This window comes from Podarcis liolepis (assembly GCF_965112155.1).
Source record: "Podarcis liolepis genome assembly, chromosome: W".
Taxonomy (NCBI): domain Eukaryota; kingdom Metazoa; phylum Chordata; class Lepidosauria; order Squamata; family Lacertidae; genus Podarcis; species Podarcis liolepis.
In genome coordinates, this window is record NC_139568.1 from 36,637,982 (window position 1) to 36,664,740 (window position 26,759).

General features: G+C 50.3%; 1 pseudogene across 1 annotated transcript; it reads right to left on the reverse strand.

Annotated features, from left to right (window-relative positions):
• Positions 1-4,834: 4,834 nt before the first annotated feature.
• LOC310697779 (transmembrane protein 256 homolog) lies at positions 4,835-5,330 on the reverse strand (annotated as a pseudogene). The gene has a single exon. The product of its transcript is annotated as a transmembrane protein 256 homolog (transcript).
• Between the last annotated feature and the right edge of the window lie 21,429 nt (positions 5,331-26,759).

Here is a 26,759-nt window from a genome sequence, read left to right on the forward strand (position 1 = left end):
CAAACGAACTAACACTAAGAATTACAAAAATTGAAATACAGGCCAAAGTCATCTCCGATCATAATCCCATAATAATGGAGATGAAGGGAGTTGAAGGACGAACCTTCAGATGGAGACTAAATGATAACCTATGGGACGATCAAAAATTTGTGGAAAAGATTCGGACAAAATTACTTGAGTACTTTACAGACAATTTAGATAAAGGGGTAAAAATAAATGTGGTATGGGATGCGAGTAAGGCAGTTATGAGGGGCCTGTTCATCCAACAAAACGTATGGAAAAGAAATAATAAAGAAAAAAGAACTAAGGAGATTTTGAGACAGATTATGGATTACGAACAAAAATTAATCAAAAAACCAAATAATGAAAGGATATTGCAGGAAATAAAGTCCCTTCAAACTCAATTTGCAATGTTAATAAATAAGGAGGTTGAGTGGAATATTAAAAGATTAAGACAGAAAAACTTCGAATTCGCTAATAAGTCAGGAAAATGGCTTGCATGGCAAGTCAAAAGGAGAAAGGAACAAAATACAATTAATAAAATACAAATAAACGGAGAAGAGATAACTGAACCAAAAAGAATTAGAAGAGGATTTGTGGATTTCTACGAGCAATTATATAGGAATAAGGACAGAAACAACAATAGGAAAATAGAAAGATACTTAAAAGGGAAAATGGTGAGGAAGATCTCGACAGAGCAAAAAGAAAGGTTAAATGCCCCCATCTCCAGAGAAGAGGTAGAGGAAGTGATAAGGGAATTGAAAACAGGGAAAGCTCCGGGCCCAGACGGGTTCACTTCGAGTTATTATAAAGAAATGAAAGATATATTGACGGGTCCGTTAGTCGATGTGATGAATAATACCCTAAAGGAAAAAGAGATCCCAAGTACTTGGAAGGAGGCATTTATCACAATAATTCCAAAACAAGATGCAGATCCAACTCAAATAAAAAATTACAGACCCATCTCCTTATTAAACACAGACAATAAGATCTTTGCCGGAATCTTAGCAAAAAGGTTTAAAAAGATTTTAGTAAAGATAATACATGAGGACCAAGCGGGCTTCTTACCGGGAAGGCAAATAAAAAACAATACAAGAAGCATAATTGTCAGAGCTGCTTGAAGATCCTAGCTCACAGAGGATCACGCTAGCCAGCGATCATTAAGTAAAAGTCTTTATTGAATTACAGTTTCCATTCTCACGCTGCTGCGCGCAACTCTACGTCTAGTAGCTAGATCGGCGAAGCTCCGTCTGAGTCTCCGCCCCGTGTGCACCAACTTAATATCCTAGCCTTGCTCCACCTTTTCCGCCTGACTGTCCTCCTCTGGGTCCCTCTACCCCCCGGGGCTTCTTCCTTCCGGGATTCTTCTGACGCTGACCCGGACCCTCCTGCCTCCTTGCGCCGGGCTTTAGGACCTGGTTCCCTTTCGGGGCTGCTTACTGCGCCGCCTTCCTCTGCATTTGAACTTGGCGCGCGCGCCCAACCTTCCACTTTCCTCTTAACCGTTTCTTCGCTCCCCGATGGAGGTGTGGCCACTCCTGACTCATGCCCTCCCTCCTGTGGTGAGCTGCCAGCGCTTCCCCCCTGGCTCCTTTCCTCTTCCCTGCTTCCTGGCGGTGACGCTGGTCCCGATTTCCAGCTGCTCCCCCCTGAGTCCCCTCTGGCTCTATCTTCCTGGGGTGCCCCCCTAGACTCCCCCCTTGCCCTGGCCACTGGTGCTCCTTTCTGTGAATCCTCTGACTCACTGGAAAGACTAGGAGATCTCGGGTCGTCGTCATCACTCATCTTTTCTTCTGCCTCCTCCCCTTCGCTCTCTGTTTCCTCCCTTGCCCGTGCCTCTGCTCCTAAACCCCTGACAATAATTAATATAATAGAATATTTATCGGATAGATATGATAAACCAGCTAGCCTAATCTTTGTAGATGCGGAGAAAGCCTTCGATAATGTGGCTTGGGATTTTATGTTGAGAAATTTGGAAACTATGGAAGTGGGTCAAGAATTCTGGAATGGTATAAAGGCAATTTATACAGAACAGAAGGCGAAGCTGATAATAAATAACGTTATAACAGAAGATATAAAAATATCTAAAGGGACAAGGCAGGGCTGTCCGCTTTCGCCGTTGCTCTTCATAGTTGTTTTGGAGGTCCTATTAAATGCAATAAGGCAAAATAAACAAATTAAGGGAATATCATTAGGTTCTAATGAATATAAAGTCAAAGCATATGCTGATGATGTGGTCTTAACGGTGGAAGATCCTATAGATAGTATAAAGGGAATTCTGGAGGAGATGGAGGAATTTGGGAAGTTAGCAGGATTTAAACTGAATAAGAGTAAGACAAAAATGATTGTTAAAAATCCGGATCAAGACAAGATAGAATTATTACAGCAACAAACAGAAATTGAAGTAGTTAAAAAGGTAAAATACTTAGGACTTTGGCTCACCAACAAAAATATTGATTTATACCAAAACAATTACATCCTGGTGTGGAACGGAATTAAGAAAAATCTGGAGGTTTGGGCTAGGATGAAATTATCATTCTGGGGTAGAATATCCATGGTCAAAATGATGGTGCTCCCCAAAATGCTATTTCTATTTCAAACGATCCCCATAATAAAAGGCACAAAAAACTTTAAAGAATGGCAAAGGGCGATCTCTAGATATGTCTGGGAAGGAAAGAAGCCCAGAATTAAGTTTAAGGTATTAACAGATATTACTGAGAGAGGAGGCTTCGCCCTACCAGACATGAGACTGTACTACGAGGCCGCATGCCTTTGTTGGATAAAAGAGTGGATAAAGCTGGAGGATACAGAGTTATTAGATCTGGAAGGGTATAAGAATAAATTTGGATGGCATGCGTACTTGTGGAGGGATAAGATTAAAGTGCATAAGGGATTTTGCAGCCATATCTTCAAGGGACCTTTGATAGAAGTTTGGAATAGATACAAGAACATATTAGAACCAAAAACCCCACACTGGTTATCCCCAGTGGAGCTGATAAGTGTAAAGAAAGTTAATATGGGGAAAAAATGGGGTCGGTATGAAGAAATGGTAATGAAGGAAGGAGGGAAGTGGAAAGTAAAATCATACGATCAGGTAAAAATATACACATACGATTGGCTGAGCTACTTTCAGATAAATGAAATCTTTAAAAAAGAGGTGAAAGAGAGGGGCTATGAAGAAAAGGCATCGAAATTTCAGAGAGAGATAATAAATAGTGATCGGAAAAATCTGTCAAATATGTACAAAATATTGTTAGAATGGAACATGAAAGACGAGAAAGTTAAAACGGTGACGACTCAGTGGGCAAAGGACCTCGGCTATGATATTCAATTGGAGAATTGGGAAAAATTGTGGAGAGTGAATATAAAATTTACAGCATGCGTGTTACTAAGGGAAAATATGTTAAAAATGTTATATAGATGGTATATAACACCCGTAAAACTAGCTAAGATGTATAAAACAGACAACAAATGTTGGAAATGCAGACAGAAAGAAGGGACGTTTTATCACTTATGGTGGGAATGCGGGAAGGTTAAAAGCTTCTGGGATGAAGTTTATAACGAAATCAAAAAGATATTAAGCTATACTTTCGTAAAGAAGCCCGAGGCCTTTTTATTAGGCATGGTGGGAAAAGATATCAAAAGAAAGGACTGTAAAATCTTCCAGTATGCGGTTACAGCAGCCAGAATCGTGGTAGCGCAGAAGTGGAAGCAGGAAGAAGGCCCAACGATAGTAGAGTGGAGATTAAAATTGACGGAATATGCGGAGTTAGACAAATTAACAGGGAAAATTAGATATATGAAGGATCAAAAATTTATAGATGACTGGGGAAAATTCGCGGATTATCTGGAGAATAAATGTTTAGTAAATACAACGCTAGTAGGATTTAAAGAGGCACTGTAAAGCACTAATAAGTATTGCTTATTGGAAACAATGTATGAAGGGTGGTATTAATGGCAGTATGAAAGACTGGAATGCGTTACAAAGAAACAAATACGAATGAATGTCAAGGACGTTGAAGGAAGTCCAAAAGCATGAGATGTACTAAACATGGATATAATGTATATATATGGGAATACCAATAAAATTTTTTAAAATGCAAAAAAAAAAAAAAGAATTGTCTGAAATCAAAACAGCAGTCTCAGGAACACGTTCATTTTGATAGTTGAGAATCTACCCATCATTGATAATTTCATTCTTATATATACTTATATTCTTTTGAGCCTACACCAATCCCCTTTATTTCTTTTGTTGCTTCTATTTTCCTCAACAGGACCTCTAGTATTGTTATAAATAACAATGGCGATAGCGGGCACCCCTGTCTGGTTCCCTTTGTTATCTCAATTTTGTCTGTGAAGTTATTATTAACTATCAATTTAGCATATTGTTCCGAATAAATAGCCCGAATACCATTTAAACGTTTTTCACCGATATCCATAAATTCTAAATTTCTTTTCATAAAATGCCAAGACACATTATCAAAAAAAATTTCAGCATCCAGAAACATTAGGGCGGCTTGTTTGTCTCTCCTGGAGTCCAGATATTCCATTATATCAATTATATTTCTTTCTCTCCCCCCCCCCCACGGAATAAATTTATTCACAGGAAAAAAAGGTGCGTGGGTTTTTTAAAAAGTGAAATCACTCTCATCATTTATTAAGTTAAAAAACAGCAATTGAAAAGCACCGATCAGACATTGCATTTCGAAGCCTCCATCGCAAACTCAAATCTGGTTGCAATTTTTTGGGGGGAGGGGGAGGATCTTGGCTTTTTTAAAAGGGATTCAGCATTCGGGGAATTCCAAGATGCAGGATAGAGACGCATTCGGGGTGGGCTAAAGACCTCAAGGGATCCCACTCTGACATTTGGAAATCTCTCCTCTCCTAGGGCTCCCTTCTGGCTAGCCTAAGGGAGGAGGGAGGGGCGGGGCTGGCTGCCCTGGCGTTGGGAGATGGGGGCCACATGGGGAGAGAACGGGGTGTCAAGGGGCCATGGCGATCCAGCCGAGGATGAGGAGGGAACCACCATACGGGGCTGCCTTGGTCAGGATCGGGTCCCCTGTCACGGCGTGGTAATACAGGACGCCAGAGAACATCCCCATGCCCAGAGACAGGATGCTGCCGGCCATCATGGGATAGCGGCAGTGGGGCACAGCCAGGAGGGCCAGGCTGTGGAGGAAGTGGTATTTGTTGGCCATCTCGTAGAGCTCTTTCAAGTCGTCATCTCGGTCGCTGCGACGGAAATCGTGAGCCCCGTAGGCGGCCGCCCCGACGGCTGCAGCCCCGCTCAGCGCAACAAGCCGTCAGAAAAACGCCCCGGCGCCCGCCATATCAATTATATTTCTAACATTGTCCTTCATCTGTCTACCAGGTAGAAATCCAGTTTGGTTCTTTCCAATCTCCACTCCAAATACATTTTTAAGTCTATTGGCCAATATACTGGCAAATAATTTGTAATCATTATTTAGGAGCGAGATTGGCCTATAATTTTTCACCTGCCTTATGTCCGTGTCTTGTTTGGGAATTAGTGCACTATGGGCTTCTTTCCAAGTAATATATTTTCTTTTTTTAAGAGGAAAAACACATTGGTTTAAAACATTATATATTTCCAGCCTGATGTGTTGTTGTTTTTGAAGCCAAATTCAATGGAAATGCATTGTTTGAAGAGTGAATAGATGTATATGCAGAATATGTAAACGTGCACTGTGAAAGCTTTGTAATATTACTTTTGTGATTTTGGGTAAAATTGATGGATGAAGAAAGTGTTGAACTAAAAGCAAACTGTGTGCTTAACTTGTGTTTGTATCTTTTCGTTTCTAAAGGGACCTTTACAAATTGAATTTAAAATAAACAAGCAAACTCCAAAATTAAAAAAAAATATAGAAAAAATAATATTGGTTGGAGCTTTTCTCTGCTTCCTCTAGCTACTCTCCCACAATATATACTGCCGGGGAGGACAAAGCATATGCACAGCTTTGCCACCCATCTCTCAATATGCCCTATACATTTTACTTCTGGTTGGGCTGGAGCTGGCATTTTTCTGATGTCAGCACATTCTGTCATTGTTGCCTCAAAGCCAATAATATTTATGCTTTAAAAATGCAGAGGAAAAGAACGATAATAGTTATTTTATATGGGTACATGGACAAAGTCTTGTTTGCTATGGCAAGTAAAAATTGCACAAAAGAAGAAAAAGTAATTCCACCAGACTTAAGAAATCCATCTTAATATCATTCATAGAGCAATAAATAGCATTAAGTGGGCCAATCCAGACATAGATCATACAACCCTAAACCACTTGGAGACACAAGATGGATTTTGTTCCAGTCAAATAAATCACTTATTTTCTAAGGGAGCAATATTTACAGCAGTGGAAGGGGAACAAATTAACACTATTTTCAGTATAGAAAAGGCCCAGGGGTGGAATTAAGAAGTATAGGCACATCGATCCCACCCACCCCTCACACCCTTTATTTATTTTTTATTAATGAGAACCTGCAAATCCACTGTTTTATGGAATTGTAGTTGAACAAGGGAAACAAGAAAATAGTATTGCCGCTCTCTTTTATTGGTTTTGTTAAAATAGGATTTTCCATTCTGACTGGCCAATTTGATTGCAGCAGCCTGCTGCTGATATTATGGATAATGTTTTCTGAATGAAACTTGGATCAGAATGTTATGCCGTCCTGCATTTCAGATGGAAATAGGAACACTCTTCCTGGCCCAGTCAATTACCACCACCCCCGCTACTTTTTATCAGCCAAGAAGGGCAAGAGTCCGAAGCACAAGTCGTTGCCCTGACTAATACAAACACCTTGTCCACATCCTCAAGCCTTACTATCTGAAAATTATCCAAAACAACAGGACTAGACAGTGCTCTGGACACCCATGAGACTCATCTGCTATAACAGCAGAGTCAAGATCCCAGCGGATGCAAGTGGTTTTATCCTCAAAATGCTTTGCAAACAAGTCACAGTGCTTACACATAGCTACCATTGGTTCCACCACCTCCTTGAGTCGGACTGTCTTTCTTCTTCATTAGCGATCACTTGCAGCTGAGTATACTGCTATCTTCAGTACCACTATGTATGCTTAATGATGAGCCCACACCACTGTTCAGTTGTATGCAGCCAGATCTTTCCTCCATCTTTCAACTTGTTTCCTTTCCCTAAGTTCTGCAGTATACCAAGGAGTCAAGTGGGAGAGGATGCTCAGAAGTGATCATGTCAAAAGCCTGAGCCATTCAGATGTTCCAGAGGCTGGCCAGGGCTTTGATAGGAGTGCCAGTCATATCACAGAAAAAAACCTCAGCGTTACCTGGAAACCCATTAGATACACCAGCCTCCAGAGGCGGATAATCCTAATAGGTCCCTTGCCTCTAGAAAGGTGAAAAGTGGTGCTATGTACTGAGCTGAATAGGATCCAAAATGCAGCAGTCTGATTGGTCCTAGAACAATAGGCTCCAAAATGCAGCAGTCTGATTGGTCCTAGAACAATAGGATTCAGAATGCAGCAGTCTGATTGGTCCTAGAACAATGCAGCAGTATGATTGGTTGGCAGGAGCCACCCAATCCAGCTCCAGATAGAAGTGAACACACAACCCGATTGGCCTACAGGAGAATTCCGGAATTAGCCAATCACGTGCAGCCCATTGTGTAAATAATGTATATAAAGCAGATACTTTGAGGGGACTTCCATTCCCTCCTCACCACCATGAGCTGAATAAAGAGCATGAAATCCACTCTCGACTCTGAGTATATTTCACTGGCGACAAGGATGGGATCCCGCTGAGCTGACCACCACACACAGCACCGCGGCACCGCCACCTGCCACACCGCTGCCTCACACCGTGTATCCAGGCTTCAGCTCCGGGACCCAAGGAACTAAGAATGGCAACCAACAGCAGCTTCTCGCCGTTCAACCCAGCATCCGGAGACTGGGAAGCGTATGTGTCAGAGCTGCTTCCCGATCCTAGCTCACAGAGGATCACGCTAGCCAGCGGTCACTTATAAAAGTCTTTTATTGAGTTACAGTTTCCATTCTCAAGCTGCTGCGCGCAACTCTACGTCTTAAGGGTTAGACCGGCGAAGCTCCGTCTGAGTCTCCGCCCCTTGTACACCAACTTAATATCCTAGCCTTACTCCACCTTTTCCGCCTGACTGTTCTTCTCTGGGTCCCTCTGCCCCCCGGGGTCTCTTCCTTCTGGGATTCTTCTGACGCTGACCCCCCGGACCCTCCTGTCTCCTTGCGCCGGGCTTTAGGACCTGGCTCCCTTTCCGGGCTGCTTACTGCGCCACCTTCCTGTGCATTTGAACTTGGCGCGCGCGCCCAACCTTCCACTTTCCGTCTGACCGTTTCTTTGCTCCCCGATGGAGGTGTGGCCACTCCTGACTCGTGCCCTCCCTCCTGTTGTGAGCTGCCAGCGCTTGATACCTGACGCCCTTCCTCTCCCCTGCTCTCTGTTGGTGACGCTGGTCCCGATTTCCAACTGCTCCCCTCTGAGCCCCCTCTGGCCCTTTCTTCCTGGGGTGTCCCCCTAGGCTCCCCCCTTGCCCTGGCCACTGGTGCTCCTTTCTGTGAATCTTCTGATTCACTGGAAAGACTCGGAGATCTCGGGTCGTCGTCATCACTCATCTTTTCTTCTGCCTCCTCCCCCTCGCTCTCTGTTTCCTCCCTTGCCCTTGCCTCTGCTCCTGAACCCCTGACATCCATCCCCCCCTCGAAGCCCCCTCTTCCCCCCTCCCCTCCTTCCGGTGCGGGAGCTGGGTGCTGCCGTGTCAGGGGGACGAATGTCGGATACAGTTCGCTTCCCGTGGCAGGCCTCCATCTGAAGTCTTCCGGTTCTTCCTCCCTGCTCTCGTCGACGACGGTCACCTCCGCTTCCATCTCTGTGCCGCCGTGCTCGAAACCCGGGTCGTCCCCGAATACGTCCATGTCCGTCTCTCCCTCGCTTCCTTCTGGGGACGTTGCTCGTCCTGGACCTTCCAGCCACTTTCTGCGCCACTGCTCCTCTGGTCTATCGTCCCACCAATACGAGGGTTCTGAGGCAGATCCCGAGGGTGACCCCTCCTGGGAACGGGCGTCTCGTGTCGGTTCCTCGTCCGAGTCGAACCCCTGGAACGTGCTTGCTGAAAGCGTGGGCGTGAAAAGCCAGTCGTCGAAAAAATCTGCTGGCATGGGCCTATGTGGGAAGAGGGCATGAAACTCTTCTTTGAGCAGAGGTTCGTCTAAAGCGTAGCCCGGCACCCAGCTGTTGGCACTGGCCGGGGTGCCCTCCTTGGCGAGAAGGTATTCTACCCCCTCTTCCCCCCATCTGGAGTCCAAAATCTCCGTGACTTCGTTGATGTGCTCCTCCTGTGCCACACCCCCTTGCTCGGTTCTCTCTCGGAGCGGACTCGGTGCCGTTCCTGGTTCCTGAAACCTGTGAGGTGCCTTGTAGGGAGTGAGCACCGATCTGTGGAACACCGGATGCATCCTGGAGCCCTCCGGAAGCGCCAGCCTGAAAGCCACCGGGTTGACCTGCTCTTCGACTTGGTAGGGCCCCAGTTGTTTATGCCCTAGTTTCTTCTTCGCCAACGACCTGGCCGGCACTGCGTGGGCTGCTAACCAGACCCAGTCACCCACATGGATCTCTTCGCCAACCCTTCTGTGTTTGTCCGCTTGTACCTTGTATGCGTGTTTAGCCAGCTCCAGGTGCCGCTGCAGCTGATCGTGGACCTCCTGCAACTCCGACGCGAACGCATCTGCTGTCTGCGGCTCCCCCTCCCCCATTCTTTCCAGTCCCGGGAAGGTTCTGGGGTGCCTCCCGTTGTTGGCGAAGAACGGCGTGACCCCCGTGGACACGTGCTTCGTGTTGTTGTAGGCGAACTCGGCGAGAGGCAGGTAATCCACCCACGTCGCAGGCTGTTGATTCGCATAACATCTCAGGTACTGCTGCATGATGGCATTGACCCGCTCCGCTTGCCCGTTGGTCTGTGGGTGTCTAGCCGACGCCAGGTTGATCTTGACGTTCAGGAAGCCCATCAGCTTCTGCCAGAAGTTCGAGATGAACTGCTGCCCCCGATCGGACAGTATAGACCGCGGCAGACCGTGAACCCTGAACACGTGATCGATGAACAGTTTGGCGGTTTGTTCCGCCGTGGCCACCTTCGCACACGGAATGAAATGTGCCATCTTGGAGAACAAGTCCACCACCACTAGCACTGCCGTCTTGCCCCTCGAGCTGGGCAGATCCGTGACAAAGTCCAGGGCCACTCTCTCCCACGGTTCGAACGGGGTTTGCAGCGGTTCCAGCAGTCCCGCCGGCGGTCTGTGTACTGGTTTGGCCCTTTGGCAGGTGTCGCACCTCGCCACGTAGTCCGCGACCTCCCCTCTCATTCTGGGCCACCAGAAGTTCCTGGCGACTAATTCTATCGTCTTCTCTGTGCCAAAGTGCCCGGCAGTGGGTGCGTCGTGCAGCTGCTGCAGTACCTTGGCGCGAAGATCGTCCCCCGGCACGTAGATGGCCCCTTTACGGAGGAGTAATCCATCACGAACTTGGAACTCGCCGGTCACCGCCGTGCCCCTTTGCGCCTCTGCCATCTTGGCTCGCGCGAAGGTGTCATCCCGCAGCGCTCTCCTTACCGCATCCAGGTCAACTGTCGCCGAAGCGCACGCCCACACCGTCGGTGCGAAGATGTGCATGGCAGCCGCTGGCGTCGCCTCCTCCAGGTACTGTGGTTTACGGGATAGGGCATCCGCCATGACGTTGGTGTCCCCCGGGACATACTCTATTCGGAAGTCGAAGTTCGCAAAGAATTCGGCCCAACGTATCTGCCTCTGGTTCAGTAACTGCGCCGTGCGCCAGTGCTCCAGATTCTTGTGGTCCGTGCAGACCTGCACCGTGTGCTTGGCGCCGATCAGGAAGTGCCTCCACGCCTTGAAAGCTGCATGAATGGCAAGCAACTCCCTGTCCCAGATGGTGTAGTTCTGTTCGGACTTGCTGAGCTTCCTGGAGTAAAACGCTCCTGGCCTACAAGCCCCCTGCGGGTCTTGCTGCAACAGGATTGCTCCCACGGCTCTGTCTGATGCGTCCGTCTCCACCCTCATAGGCCTGCTGGGGTTGACATGCAACAGCTGCTCTTCCGACGCGAAGAGACGCTTGAGTGCCTGAAAAGACTGCTCCGCCTGCTCCGTCCAGATGAACTTCTTCTTCTTGGAACTGAGCGTGTCTGTGATGGCCGCTGTTTGCATAGCGAACCCCTTGATAAACTTGCGATAGAAGTTCGCAAAGCCAACAAACCGCTGGACCTCCTTCCGGTTGCGCGGGCTCTTCCAGTCCAACACGGCACGAACCTTGGCGCTGTCCATGGCGAGCCCCTTGTCTGACAACCTGTAGCCCAGGAAATCCACCTCCGTCACGTCGAACTGGCACTTTTCCAGCTTGGCGTAAAGCCTATGCTGCTGTAGTCTGCTCAACACTTCCTTGACGTGTCTGTCGTGATCCTGTTGCGATTCAGAAAATATCAGGATGTCATCCAAGAAGCAGACGCACGTCTTGTAGAGGAGCCCCGCCAGCACGTGATGCATAAAAGCTTGAAAACAGTGGGAGCCATTTTGCAATCCAAAAGGCATAACTCTGTATTCGTAGGTGCCCAGGGGCGTGAACATGGCTGTCTTCCACTCATCACCTTCCCGCATGCGAATGAGGTTGTACGCCCCACGCAGGTCCAACTTAGTGAACACGCGGCCCTTGCGTACCGTCACGAGGAGGTCGTCGATCCTGGGCATGGGGAAGTCCGATGGCTTGGTCACACTGTTCAAAATCCGGTAGTCCACTACAAGTCTTTTTTGGGGCGTGTCCTTCTTCTTAACAAAGAATACAGGACTGCCTCCCGCCGCCTTGGACTCTCGGATGAAGCCGCGCTCCAAATTATGATCTATGAACTCCTTGAGTTCCTGTAGTTCGTCTTCAGACATGGAATACAGCTTCCCTTTGGGCAGCGCCGCCCCTGGCAGTAGGTCAATCTTGCAGTCATATGATCTGTGGGGGGGTAGCTTATCCGCTTCCTTCTCGCAGAAGACCTCCAAAAATCCCGCGTATTTGTGGGGGATTGCTTGCAGCGTCCCCAGCTGCAGCTGCGCTTCTTCCTCCTCTCCCTCCTGCCGGGGCAGAATGCAGTGTTCAGCGCAGTATGATGAGCCAAAGACTAGCTGCCGCTGGTACCAAGCCAACGTCGGACTGTGTCTGTCCAGCCAACTCATGCCCAAGACAATAGGTGTGTCCGACAGTCTGGTGACATTAAAACTGATGATTTCCCTGTGATTTCCAAGTCGCATCACCATTGGTGGCGTTTGCTTCACCACCTGCCCCCCTAGCAGCTCCCTGCCATCCACCGTGACGACCTGCAGGGGCAGCGTGGCAGGCAGCAGCTGTATAGCGTGTTTATCGACAAAGTCCTGCCCTATAAAGTCCGCATTGCTTCCTGAGTCAATGGTGATTGGCACGTCCATGGTGAGTCCATTGGGTAGCTGGAGCGATGCGGTGAGCCTCACCACTGGTTTGGGTGGGAGGGGGTCTGTGGGCTGCAAAATCTCTGGGGACTGCTTCACTGACACGTCTGGCTGGGCCCCAGTGACTCTTTCTCCAGCCAGACTTCGTCGTTTCCCTGCTGTGGTTCTCCTTGCTGCGTTGCTGCAGTTACCATTGCTGAGGCTGCAGTGTGCTTGTGGAGCCGCTGGGGACACTCTTTCGCCATATGCTGTGGATCATCGCAGATGTAACACTTCCTGTTCCCTCTAGGAGGCTTCGCTTTCACTGCTCCCGGTGCTAGGGCTCTGGCTGCTGACTGAGCCCTTGCACCTCCAACCTCCATAGGTTCCGCTCCTCCTCCTGGCGGAGGCGTGGATTGCGCACGCGCTGCTTCTCTGGGAAGGAAGGAGTAGCCCCTGGCTGGTTCGCGCCCTCCACGCCCTTCGTCCCTGCTCCATGGGCGTTCTTCCAGTCGCACTCCCACCGCCAGCGCCCTCTGAACGACCTCCTGCGTGGTCCGGGGTCTCTCCCCCCTTGCAATTTCGTCTTTAACCGCATTGTTCAAGCCTTCCCAAAAAAGATCTCTGACTGGAGCTGAATCTCTGTCCCATTCCAAGGCACTGACTAATGCAAAAAAGCGGGCTTGGTACTGTCTTACGCTGGCCCTCCCTTGCTTCAGCCCATGCACCTCCCTCCGGGCAAGATCCACGTCTATGCTAGATAAAAAGCAGCCATCCATCGCTTTAATAAAGGCATCCGCGGTTTGGAGCGCTGGATCCTTATCTCTCCACAAATTGCGCAGCCATGCTTTAGCATCTCCATGCAAATGGGACATGATAAATCCCACCTTCTCTTGCTCATCTCTAAAGTCTTTGTCCAGCAGTTGCAGTGCACACTGTACATCTGCTCTAAAGTTGGGGTACAGTTGTAAATTCCCATCGAAGTGAGAGACCAGACCGCCTGTTCTTCTCCCCAACCCAATCCCCTCCGGTTTGGGTGTCAGTTGCCCTTGCTTCGTAAGCACTTCCAACCTGACCTGGAGATCCCTGTAGGCGGCAGCTGCGTCCTCCTCCCTCTTCCTGGATGCAAGTATTTCGGCATTCAGACGTGTCACTGCTTCTCTGAGTTCTCCTATCTGCTGTTCGGCCGTCATCTTGTCTGCCGTCCGTGAGCTGAGTCGTAGGCACCCTCCTTCTCCTGTGTCCGCGAGGCTGTAGATGCCCACAACGAGAGACGGAGCTTACTGTCAGAGCTGCTTCCCGATCCTAGCTCACAGAGGATCACGCTAGCCAGCGGTCACTTATAAAAGTCTTTTATTGAGTTACAGTTTCCATTCTCAAGCTGCTGCGCGCAACTCTACGTCTTAAGGGTTAGACCGGCGAAGCTCCGTCTGAGTCTCCGCCCCTTGTACACCAACTTAATATCCTAGCCTTACTCCACCTTTTCCGCCTGACTGTTCTTCTCTGGGTCCCTCTGCCCCCCGGGGTCTCTTCCTTCCGGGATTCTTCTGACGCTGACCCCCCGGACCCTCCTGTCTCCTTGCGCCGGGCTTTAGGACCTGGCTCCCTTTCCGGGCTGCTTACTGCGCCACCTTCCTGTGCATTTGAACTTGGCGCGTGCGCCCAACCTTCCACTTTCCGTCTGACCGTTTCTTCGCTCCCCGATGGAGGTGTGGCCACTCCTGACTCGTGCCCTCCCTCCTGTTGTGAGCTGCCAGCGCTTGATACCTGACGCCCTTCCTCTCCCCTGCTCTCTGTTGGTGACGCTGGTCCCGATTTCCAACTGCTCCCCTCTGAGCCCCCTCTGGCCCTTTCTTCCTGGGGTGTCCCCCTAGGCTCCCCCCTTGCCCTGGCCACTGGTGCTCCTTTCTGTGAATCTTCTGATTCACTGGAAAGACTCGGAGATCTCGGGTCGTCGTCATCACTCATCTTTTCTTCTGCCTCCTCCCCCTCGCTCTCTGTTTCCTCCCTTGCCCTTGCCTCTGCTCCTGAACCCCTGACAGTATGCCTCCCGTTTCACCTTCCTCCTAGAAGCCAAAGGAGTCACCGACGAAGAAGATGCCAAGAAGAGGGCGATATTCTTCAGTGTCTGTGGAGAGGAGACGTTTGAAATCGCCCGGGCTCTCCTTGCGCCTGAAGACGTCGCTACTGTTCCATACAAAACAATAATGGAACGGCTGAAGGGGCACTTTTCGCCGTAGCCCTCAGTGGTGGCTCGTCGAAATGCCTTCTACGCAAAGCGGCAAGCCCCTGGGGAAACCATAACTGGGTTTGTGACCTCTCCGCCAAGCTGCCCGGTTCTGCAACTTCTCAGAATTGGAGAACATGCTTCAGTGGCCTGAAGGATGAGAAGCTGCAACGACGCCTCTACACTAAGAAGGACCTAACGTTCCAGGTCGCCCTGGAGGAGGCCCTGGCAACAGAAGCTGCCGAGAGGTCGACGCAAGAGGCACGAACCAAGCCTGCTGTCCCAACCGAGGGTCCACCACGAAGACCTCACCGACGACTCAGGATCTGACAGGGAGGAGGTGCACCGAGTACAGCAGCGCACTCAAGCAGCACACAGACCACAGCTGCCTCGATGAGAAGGAGGGAACTGCGCAAGCTGCGGGGAGAGTCACGAGAGGAGGACCTGCCGTTTCCGCAACGCAGAGTGCAGGCAGTGCGGAAAATTGGGACATATCGCCCGGGTGTGTCGGGCTCGGCCCACCCGACGCCAGGCATCAGATGACCAATCTAAGAGCCCCAGGTCCCAGGGCCCAACGCACCAAGGCAACTCGACAGAGCTCACAGACTTCCAGGTATACCAGTTGCCCCACCTCAACGTAGAGAAAATTTATATAGAGGTACAGATAGAGGGGCCCCCGTGCCGCATGGAGCTTGACACGGGTTCAACTCTATCCATAATCTCGGCAAGGACTTTAAAGAAACTGTGTCCTACTGGGGGTCCCAAACTCATGCCGGCCCCATTCACCCTCCGGGACTTCCAGAAACGTAAGGTCCCCACAATGGGGGTGGGGACCTTCAGGGTGCAATATCGAGGGTGGACGCGGCAACTGGACTTGCTTGTGGTCAAGGGCCCCTACATTAGCTTACTGGGATTGGCATGGTTTGGACCACTGGGGCTAGCCGTCACCGGGGTGAACCACACTAGCTTACAAGTGGACGTGGACGTGGACGTGCAAGGAATTTCCGGGGGTTTTCGATGGGAAATTGGGACAGTATATCCCCCCCCCATTGCTCTACAGCTTGACCCCGCAGTACGACCTGTCAGGCTCAGGGCCCGCTGGGTCCCGTTTGCCCTGAAACCTCGTATAGACGAGGAATTGGACCGGCTCGTGGAGCAAGGAGTGCTGGAGCCGGTGCCTAATGCCCCCTGGGAAACCCCAATCCTCACACCCGTCAAGCCTAATGGTTCGGTCCGCATCTGCGCAGACTACAAATGTACCATAAACAAGGCCCTCACGGCCCACGCATACCCAGTGCCAGTGGTCAGCCATGTCCTTGCCACCCTGGCTGGGTCAAAAAATTTTGGCAAGCTGGACTTGGCCCAAGCATATCAACAGCTGCCACAGCAGAGGCACAGACGACTGTGACGCACAGAGGAGCGTTCAGGGTAAAGCGGCTGCAATTCGGTGTCAGCGTGGCACCAGGAATATTCCAGAATCTAATGGACTTGCTCCTTAAAGGGATTCCTGGCGTCACCCCCTTCTTCGATGATGTGTTGATTGCTGGGCTCACACCAGAGGAGTTTGAGGACCGCCTCCGCACCGTTCTGCAGCGTTTCCAGACGGCGGGTCTCAAGGTGAAGCGGGAAAAATGTCTACTAGGAGTGCCTCAGGTGGACTTTCTGGGATTTATGGTGGACGCAGAAGGGGTCCACCCAACTGGGGACAAGGTACGGGCCATTTGTGATGCCCCAGCGCCCAAGAGCAAGACTGAACTTCAGGCCTTCTTGGGACTATTGAACTTTTACCATTCCTTCCTTCCCCACAACGCGGCGGTAGCGGAGCCCCTACACAGACTCCTGGACAAGCGGGCTCCTTGGGTGTGGGGCCAGCGCCAGGAGGCCGCATTCCAGGCAGTCAAGGACTTGCTTGTCTCAAACGTGGTCTTGGCACACTTCGACGAGAGGCTGCCGGTGGTGCTAGCATGCGACGCCTCGCCCTATGGCATCGGCGCTGTCCTGGGACTCCCGGATGGAAGAGAGGTACCGGTGGCATACTTTTCCCAGACACTCAACGCAACCGAGCGGAACTACGCACAAATCGACAAGGAGTGTCTGGCAATCGTGAAGGGAGTAAAAAAATTCCATGATTTCTTGGATTACCGTGGTGACTGACCACAAGCTGTTGCTTGGCTTGTTTGCCCCCAAAAAGCAGACCCCCCCCCAAGTGCTGTCTCCTCGTGTCCTCAGGTGGTCAATTTTCCTTGCCAGCTACCAGTATGCACTGATTCACCGCCCTGGGAAGGCGATGGGTCATGCGGATGCCCTCAGCAGGCTACCACTACCGGAAACAGGCCCCGACCAAGCACCTGCACAAGAGGTTATGAGCCTGGAGCTGCTTCCCGAACGCCCCATTCAGGCACAAGAAGTTGCACACCATTCCAAGAAAGATAGGGTCATCTCCCGGGTCCTGGACTGGGTGTGGAGGGGATGGCCCAGCAGCAGCCCTGGGCCAGAATTCGCCGGCTACACAACCCACAAACATGAACTGTCTGCCCACAAGGGGTGCCTGTTATGGGGAAGCAGGGTCGTTGTTCCCCAGCCCCTCCGAAAAAGGGTCCTCAGAGCCCTACATGAGACACACCCAGGGGTAGTGAGAATGAAGGCCCTTGCCAGGAGTTATTTGTGGTGGCCGGAGATCGACGGAGAGATAGAGGCCTGGGTCAAACACTGCCAGGCCTGCCAAGAATCCTGTCCAGATCCCCCAAGGGCCCCAGTCCAGTCATGGGAGTCTGCCCGATCACCATGGTCATGCCTGCATGTGGACTTCGCTGGCCCCTTTCAGGGGAAAACATTCTTCATATTGGTGGACTCCTACACCAAATGGTTGGAAGTCACACTGGTACCATCCACTTCCACGTCCGCAGCCATCCGGGTACTACGCAGGCTGTTTGCAACCCACGGGCTCCCTGACACTCTCGTCTCAGACAACGGGACCGCATTTACGTCAGGAGAATTCCAAACCTTCACAGCGCAGAACGCCATCCGCCACCTCCGTTTGGCGCCATTCCACCCTGCCACCAATGGCCAAGCAGAACGCATGGTGCGGACCACCAAGGACACCCTCTGCCGCATGACGCAAGGGGATTGGGAGTACCGCCTTGCCACATTCCTCCTAGCACAGCACAGCACCCCCAGCTCAACGACTGGCCGGAATCCCGCTGAACTACTAATGGGTCGGCGCCTGGCAATCAGATTGGACCGCCTTCACCCTGATAGAGCTCAGGATGAGGTAGTGGTCGGGGAAGGTAGGAACCCCCAGACCTTCGTGGCCCAGGACCCAGTGTACGCAACAATTTTGGGGCAGGCCCAGCATGGGTACCCGCCACAGTCACCAGGGTCGCTGGCCCCGTGTCGTACGAGGTGCTAACGGATGGGGGCAATGCTGGCGCCGCCACTGCGACCAGATACGGCGACGATTCCCGGGAGAAACCCAGGAGGAGGACAGGTCAGAGGAGTCCCAAGGGAACAGTGGGGCAGTGAGGCCCATAGAACAGGAGGGGCCAGCAGGAGAGGCAGAATCAGTAAATACAGAGAGGACACGCGAGGCCGAAAGGACACCGGAACCAGAACCACGACTGAGCGAGCCGGTTGCGCCAGACCAAACGGCCCCATCACAGCCAGCATCATTGGAACACAAGCCAGAACCTGAACCCCGGACCAGGGAACACCCCAGGCTGCAACGCACACGTAGGCCGCCGGCGTACCTTGAGGACTATGAATGCAACCTCCCGGACAGGACTGGAACTTAGAGGGGAGGGGTGTTATAGAATCATAGAATCATAGAGTTGGAAGAGACCACAAGGGCCATTGAGTCCAACCCCCTGCCAAGCAGGAAACACCATCAGAGCACTCCTGACATATGGTTGTCAAGCCTCTGCTTAAAGACCTCCAAAGAAGGAGACTCCACCACACTCCTTGGCAGCAAATTCCACTGTCGAACAGCTCTTACTGTCAGGAAGTTCTTCCTAATGTTTAGGTGGAATCTTCTTTCTTGTAGTTTGGATCCATTGCTCCGTGTCCGCTTCTCTGGAGCAGCAGAAAACAACCTTTCTCCCTCCTCTATGTGACATCCTTTTATATATTTGAGCATGGCTATCATATCACCCCTTAACCTCCTCTTCTCCAGGCTAAACATGCCCAGCTCCCTTAGCCGTTCCTCCTAAGGCATCGTTTCCAGGCCTTTGACCATTTTGGTTGCCCTCCTCTGGACACGTTCCAGTTTGTCAGTGTCCTTCTTGAACTGTGGTTATGTACTGAGTTGAATAGGATCCAAGCTGCAGCAGTCTGATTGGTCCTAGAACAATAGGATTCAGAATGCAGCAGTCTGATTGGTCCTAGAACCATAGGCTCCAAAATGCAGCAGTCTGATTGGTCCTAGAACAATAGGATTCAGAATGCAGCAGTCTGATTGGTCCTAGAACAATAGGATTCAGAATGCAGCAGTCTGATTGGTCCTAGAACAATGCAGCAGTATGATTGGTTGGCAGGAGCCACCCAATCCAGCTCCAGATAGAAGTGAATCCACAACCTGACTGGCCTACAGGAGAATTCCGGAATTAGCCAATCACGTGCAGCCCATTGTGTAAATAATGTATATAAAGCAGATACTTTGAGGGGACTTTCATTCCCTCCTCACCACCATGAGCTGAATAAAGAGCATGAAATCCACTCTCGACTCTGAGTATATTTCAATTGGGTTCAAAGTCTAAATTTCAACAGAAAGTCATCTGACCATCAGAGGGCAAGCAGAACCTTAATACTCCCTCCATCCTTCCTCCTATGACTAGGCGGACAATGACCTTCTAACACACTGAAAGCTCCCAAGTCCAAAAGGTGTGAAGGGGGCCAACTCCCACTTGCACGGGCAAAGGCACTTTATCTGCGACTGGTGCCACCCACCCAAGCCACTGTTTGAACGGCTGAGATGTACGAAACATCACAATATCATACTCTGGGAAGGTACTGTCAGTACAGGACTGGACCAGAGCAGGCAGTCTGAATTGTCAACCATTTTGCATTCTATATTCCCTATCTTTTAAACAACCCTCGTTTGTTGCGGTTGTTGCGGCAGTTTTGCGGCTCTTAAAAGCCAGAAGGGTACTAGCAGCAGGACCAACCTACACCCCTCAGCTGTTTAGAACCTTCCTTAGGCACAATTTATGCATGATCTTTGTTTTGCAGCCTTTTCAGAGCATGAGGTTAATCCCCTGTTCTCCTTGTTTTCCTAAAGAAAATGAGATTTTCAATGTTTCTGGGGGGGTTTCAATTTTTTTTATTGATTTTCCAGCTCCGAGACAGAGCACTCTGCATTTTTTGCCATTTGGGTGCAATCAAACTGCAGATTCTGAACTACACATGGGCTGATACCCCGGGATGCACCACTGAATTGTTCTTCAAAAATCTGTGCTTTCTTATTTCTTCACCTTTTTGTTTCCTCATCGTCTTTTACAAAGGAAATGGGGCTGCTGCAGTTGGACAGTTGCCTTACTTGGTCATATGGCCCAAATGGTTGGAGGCCCATGGTCTTAAAGCTTAAGACATGCCTGCAAGGAGGTGTGGGCCAGCTCTGACACAGAGCACGATGCATTTTCTGCCGTGTGGGTGCAATCAAACTGCAGAATCTGAACTACACGTGGGCTGATACCCCGCACCACTGAATTGTTCTTCAAAAATCTGGGGGTACACCACCTAAGCTTTGAGCTACCTCTCCAATAGTGACCCATCAACACCAAACAGTTTGCCGTTGGCTTCCTTGGCATAGTTCTTCAAGTAGGAGGCTTCCTTAGCAAAGTAAGCAGTAGCAAAGTAAACTGCGCTATTAACGGACAAGGCCAAGCAGGCGTTAAAGATGTCTGTGCAAATACGCTTTATCCAGGACGCTCCTGTGCCATGGAAAAGGTCTCTGTCCAAGGAGATCTGGTCCTCTACTGAGTGTATCTGGGAAATGCGCCTCTTCTGCCTTCTGATAGGCTACACCTGAAAAGAGCCACTTCTGCCACTGTGAAAGCTGAGCTCTCTTGAGGTGGTAGGAGGACCCATGCAGCAGGATAAAGCCCACAATAAACACCGAGAGGATCCTCTCCTGCGAGGGCTACAGTGCGAAGGGATGGAGTTCCTTCAGTGGAAGGCCTAAAAACGAAGATGAGCACCCCATAGTCAAATTTCATTAGACTTAACCATCCAGGAGTCCTTTACCTTTACCTTTAGTTCTTTGCTTCCATTTTAATGAGGGAACAGAAATATGTGAAAAGCAATGTTGTCCAATGTTATTTGATAATATGTCACACCAGGCCCATTGCTATCAATCAAATTCAATGCAACATACCAGCCAGGGAAAACATTAAGTTTAGGGAAGCTTTTAATGTTTGACGAACTATTGTATTTTAAGATTTTGTTGGAAGCCGCCTGTCACGGATTTGGAAGCTGCCAAAGAGCCGAGGGGGGAGAGAGGCAATTACAGAGAGCCTAAAGAGCTCACCAGCAGTCTCTCATCCGACTCCGAGGAGGAAATAGGGAGGGGGGAGAGCCAGTGCCCGGAACTAGCTACTCACAGAACAGAGGAAGCAGGAGGCGTGCACTGCGGAGATGGGCCTGTTGGGGGAGGAGGAGTAAGAGATCGCCAGTCGAGTCATCTGACTGAGCTAGGCATGGACGTGCTTTTTTGAACTCTTGTAACTGCTTTGAACTTTTGGCAATAAATCTTCAGAACAGAAATGGCTGTGAGCCTGGAGCGTTATCTCTGCTAGCTTTGGCAGCATCCACTCCTTACAGCATGACTCGACTCTTCTGCTGAAAGCTAGAGAGAGGAACTAAAAGCAGAAAATGGAGGAGGAGCTTTCTGAGCTGTGTAAGCGGAATGCCGGACTGGACCTGCAGTCGCGTCTGGAGGAATGCAGGGCTGCTCAAGGTGGAGCCACAGGTGGGCTACTGGCGAGGGGCAAAGGTGTGTGGGTGGAAAAGTTTAATGGCGATCCGGAGGCTTATTGTGATTTTAAGACGGAGATGAAATCTTTTTTGGAGCTTGAAGCAGCTCAGTTTGCCAACGATGCTCAGAAAGTTGCTCACATAATTAGGCTCCTGTCAGGGGTGGGGGTGGGGCTAAAAGTTGGGTCAGGCCGTTAAGATGGCGGCGCGCATAGACGCTGCGGCTTAATGCTCTCCCTTAGCGTTTTGCTTTGTTTTTATTATTTTATTTGGTCTGAGTATGTCTGGCCGGGCAAGAAAGATTAACAGCAGGCAGATTTACAGCAGGCAAGAACTTTTGAAGGTCGGGTTGCAGTGTGAACAAGCTGTAAGAGCTGATTATTTTCGCCCAGATAACGTTCCTGTGGGAGTAGCCAGGCCGCCGGGCTCTCCATGGATTACTATGCCTCCAGGGAGGAGGCGAAGGCGGCGTAGAGACAGGAGGCAAAGGCGGGGTTGTCGGGCTGGTGTCCTGGTAAGATTACAGAGGAGTCCATCTAAGCCACCACTCCCTAGCATATTTCTTGCTAATGTGAGATCTCTTGCCAACAAGATGGATGAATTGAGGCTGCAGGCAGCAAAGAATAGCCTTGTAAAAGATTGCTGCGTTTTATTTGTCATTGAGACATGGCTTCAACCGTCCATACCAGACACAGCTATTCAGTTGGAAGGCTGTGCGGTACATCGTCAGGACCGAGGAATGGACTTCGGAAAAACCAAAGGAGGGGGGCTGTGTGTATATGTGAACAAATGCTGGTCCAATAATTCTAAGATTGTGGGCAGTCACTGTTCACCGGATTTGGAATATGTGGCTGTTAAATGTAGACCAGCCTATCTCCCTAGGGAGTTCACAGCTGTTATGCTAACTGGCGTGTACGTGCCACCAGATGCCAATGCCAACTTGGCTTTGGGATGCCTGCAGAGCCTTATCAGCAGTCAGCAAGACAAGTACCCTGAAGCTGTGCACATCATTGCGGGAGACTTCAACCATGTTGAACTTAAAACAGTGCTTCCAACGCTCTATCAGCATGTGAAATGCCCCACAAGAGGGGATAAGACACTGGATAAAGTTTATTCGAATGTAAATCACGGCTATAGGGCTTTACAGCTGCCACACTTGGGCCAGTCCGACCATATGTCTCTGTTCCTGGTGCCAGCATATATCCCACTCAGGAAACGGGCTCCTACAATATTAAAATCTGTTAAAATCTGGCCTGAAGGTGCTATTCACCAGCTGCAGGACTGTTTTGAGAGAACCAATTGGGATATTTTCGATCGTTCGGACCTGGAGGAGTACACGGCGGCAGTTCTGTGCTATATCAATCACTGCACAGACACTGTCACAGTAAATAAATCCATCCGGTTTTATCCTAATCAAAAACCCTGGATGAATGGAGAGGTCCAGTGCCTGCTGCGGGAAAGGAACAGGGCTTTCAGGTCGGGCGAGGTGCAGCTTTACAGTGTGGCAAGAGCAAACTTGAAGAGGGGTATTCGACGGGCAAAACTGGATTATAGGCAGAGGATTGAGGATAATTTAAGGAGCAACAACATAAGACAGATGTGGCAGGGGATTCAGCATATTACCAACTACAAACCGAACCTTGGCGCTGTCGACGGTGACCCTTTGCTGGCGGAGGAGCTTAACCTCTTCTTTGCTCGCTTCGAGAAGGAGCCACCTGAGACGCCGGTATTACAGCCACCAGCCCATAGGGGCCCCTCATTCACTGTAGAGGAGCACGAGGTGAGACAAGTATTGAGGATGGTGAATCCGAGGAAGGCGGCTGGACCTGATGGCATCACTGGAAAGGTGTTGAAGGGCTGTGCGGATCAGCTGGCGAGGGTCTTTACTAAGATCTTCAATAAGTCCTTACACCAGTCTATTGTCCCACCCTGCCTGAAGTCGTCAACTATTGTCCCTCTGCCTAAAAAATCCACAATCAGTAGTTTGAATGACTACAGACCAGTTGCACTGACTCCAATCATCATGAAGTGTTTTGAGAAACTGGTGCGCCGTCATATTATTTCCTGTCTTCCATCAACTTTTGACAACTACCAGTTTGCATACAGGGCAAATAGATCCACAGAAGACGCTATCACCACCACTCTCCATGCTGCTCTGTCCCATCTGGAGCAGCCGGGGAATTATGTGAGGCTGCTGTTTGTGGATTTTAGCTCTGCTTTTAACACTATCCTCCCCCATAGACTGGTGTCCAAGCTAGAGACGATTGGACTCCCCAACTCCACCTGTCTCTGGGTTTTGGATTTTTTGTCAGAACGTTCTCAGAGGGTTAGAGTAGGGTCACATGTGTCCACAGCCCTTAGCCTTAACACCGGCTCACCACAGGGTTGCGTGTTGAGTCCCCTGCTCTATGCTCTCTATACGTATGACTGTACAGCCATCTACTCCAGCAACAAAATCATCAAGTTTGCTGATGATACTACGGTGGTGGGGCTCATTTCAGGAGGGGATGAGTCCGCCTATCGGGACGAGGTGGAGCGGCTCTGTGTTTGGTGTGGAGAGAACAATCTGGCTCTTAATACGGCTAAGACCAAGGAATTGGTGGTGGATTACAGGAAAAAAAAGGCGGACATTCAGCCCTTGTATATCAACGGGGAACGGGTGGAGAGGGTGGCGGAATTCAGGTTTTTGGGAGTGACTATGGATCAGGGCATGACTTGGAGCGCAAATACCACTGCTCTGGTGAAGAAGGCCCAGCAGAGAATTTATTTCCTCAGACTTTTAAAAAAGAACAATCTGAGTGAGAGACTGCTGGTGTCCTTCTACCGAGGCTCCATAGAGAGCATACTTACATACTGTATTTGTGCTTGGTTCTCCAGTTGTACAGCTAGGGAGAGGAAGGTGCTCCAGAAGGTCATAACCACAGCCCAAAGGATTATTGGTCACCCTCTCCCACCTTTGGAAGAACTGTACGGTTCCCGTTGCCTTAGGAAAGCAAACAACATCCTGCAGGATCCATCTCACCCGGGATACAGTCTGTTTGCACTACTGCCTTCTGGCAGGAGGTATAGAAACATCAAGTCAAGGACAAATAGACTGAAAAACAGTTTCTATCCAAGAGCTGTGGCCTTTTTGAATGCTGTAACTCGATAGTGAGACCTGGGAGTTTGATGGGTGTGGGTGTGGGTGTGGTTGGAAGGTGGTTTGTTTGGTTGTTGCTGTTGTTTTGCTTTTGTTGTTTTTAAGGGATGGCATCCAATTTCGTTGCACTTGTGCAATGTTGCACTAGTGTAATGACAATAAAGAGTCTATCTATCTATCTATCTATCTATCTATCTAATTGCCTCTAATAATGAAGCGCATCGAAGTCTGCCCATGGTTTGGCAAGCGATGGACTTTATCTACGCAGATCAAAGTTTAATTGACAAGACGCAGGAGGAGCTTTTGGCTTTGAAGCAAGGCAAATCTACGGTGTGTAGTTACTGGTCAGAATACGCTATGCTTGTGCACAAACTGGGATGGGATTTGGAATCAGAGCCTGTGCAAGCTTTGTTTAAGGCTGGACTGAACGCCGAAGTTAAGGATGAGGTTGCTAGGGCCCCCCGTCCAAAGGATATGGATGAGTTAACGAAGGCTGCTCTTGCGGTGGGGCTGAGGCAGGAAGCCAGACTGCGGGAAAGGAAAGAGGGCAAGGAGTTTCCATGGTAACCACATTCCTGAAATGCTGGCAGCTGCTTCCGAAGGTCAACAACAGCCGAGCCCATGGAAATAGACTCAGCCCATGCGCAGGAAGGTTCGAAAGCTCAACGGCCGGGTGGCAAAGAGAAGAAAGACTGGCAAGCTGCCAAGAGATGTTTTTTCTGTCAGAAAACGGGGCACTTTACCAGAGTGTGTCCGGAGCGTCGTAACTGGCAGGGTGCGATGGCCTGGGAATCTGATTCAGAGACTGAACCGGAGGAATCCCAGCCTGCACAGGAGTCCCCGCCTCCAAGGCCGGCTGAGCCGGGGAAGGGCCTTGAATCTGAAGCGCCTGCACCTGTGCCGGATCCTCACTCTGCATTTTTTGCCATTTGGGTGCAATCAAACTGCAGATTCTGAACTACACATGGGCTGATACCCCGGGATGCACCACTGAATTGTTCTTCAAAAATCTGTGCTTTCTTATTTCTTCACCTTTTTGTTTCCTCATCGTCTTTTACAAAGGAAATGGGGCTGCTGCAGTTGGACAGTTGCCTTACTTGGTCATATGGCCCAAATGGTTGGAGGCCCATGGTCTTAAAGCTTAAGACATGCCTGCAAGGAGTCCCCGCCTCCAAGGCCGGCTGAGCTGGGGCAGGGCCTTGAATCTGAAGCGCCTGCACCTGTGCCGGATCCTCAGGAGCAGACACCAGATGAATCCACTCTGGCTCCGGAGGTGATTGAGGACCAATTGCCTACAGGTGCGCCTCTCCCAGCCCTGTCAGGGGAAGGTGAGCCTCCCCCTGGGTCCAGTAATCCTCCAGCCTCTCCTGAGCTGCAGAGGCTCAGGGCAGAGAGGCGGAGGGAACTGGGTTCTCTCAGGAGGAGTGCTCGCCTTAAGGCCAGGAGAGGCGGGTCACCTGTGGGCCGGGACCACCCCTGGCCTCAGAGAAGATAAAGGCCAGTCAGCCCGGTCCCAGGTTGCGGGAGCAACATCGTTGGAAACCTGTTTCTGCCAGCACCCAGACCTGTTCTTCCAGAGTTCTCGACCTTGCCCGGCCCCTCGCTTTGGACCCCGCTTCGCCCTTGGGTGGACAGTCTCCAGAGCCTCGACCCAGGACCGGACTCTGACCACACCTCACTGTAACCTCCCCCCGGGACCAGCACACAGGGAATGGTTGGGGCCACCCAGCAGGCAGAGGCAGAGGAACCCCAGACTTCGGGAAACGGGGAAGCCTGGCTGGTGGTGAACCAAGGCAACAGCCAGGCGGGAGCACTTCCGGGGTGGCGCCACCGGCAATGGCGGACTCCCTCTGAAACGGAGGGACAAGCTCCGCGCGAAACGGGTCTTTCCCGCTACGGCGAAACGGGGACCCTTTAGAAATCACAGGCGGATGAAGCCTGTGACCTTGGGACTCG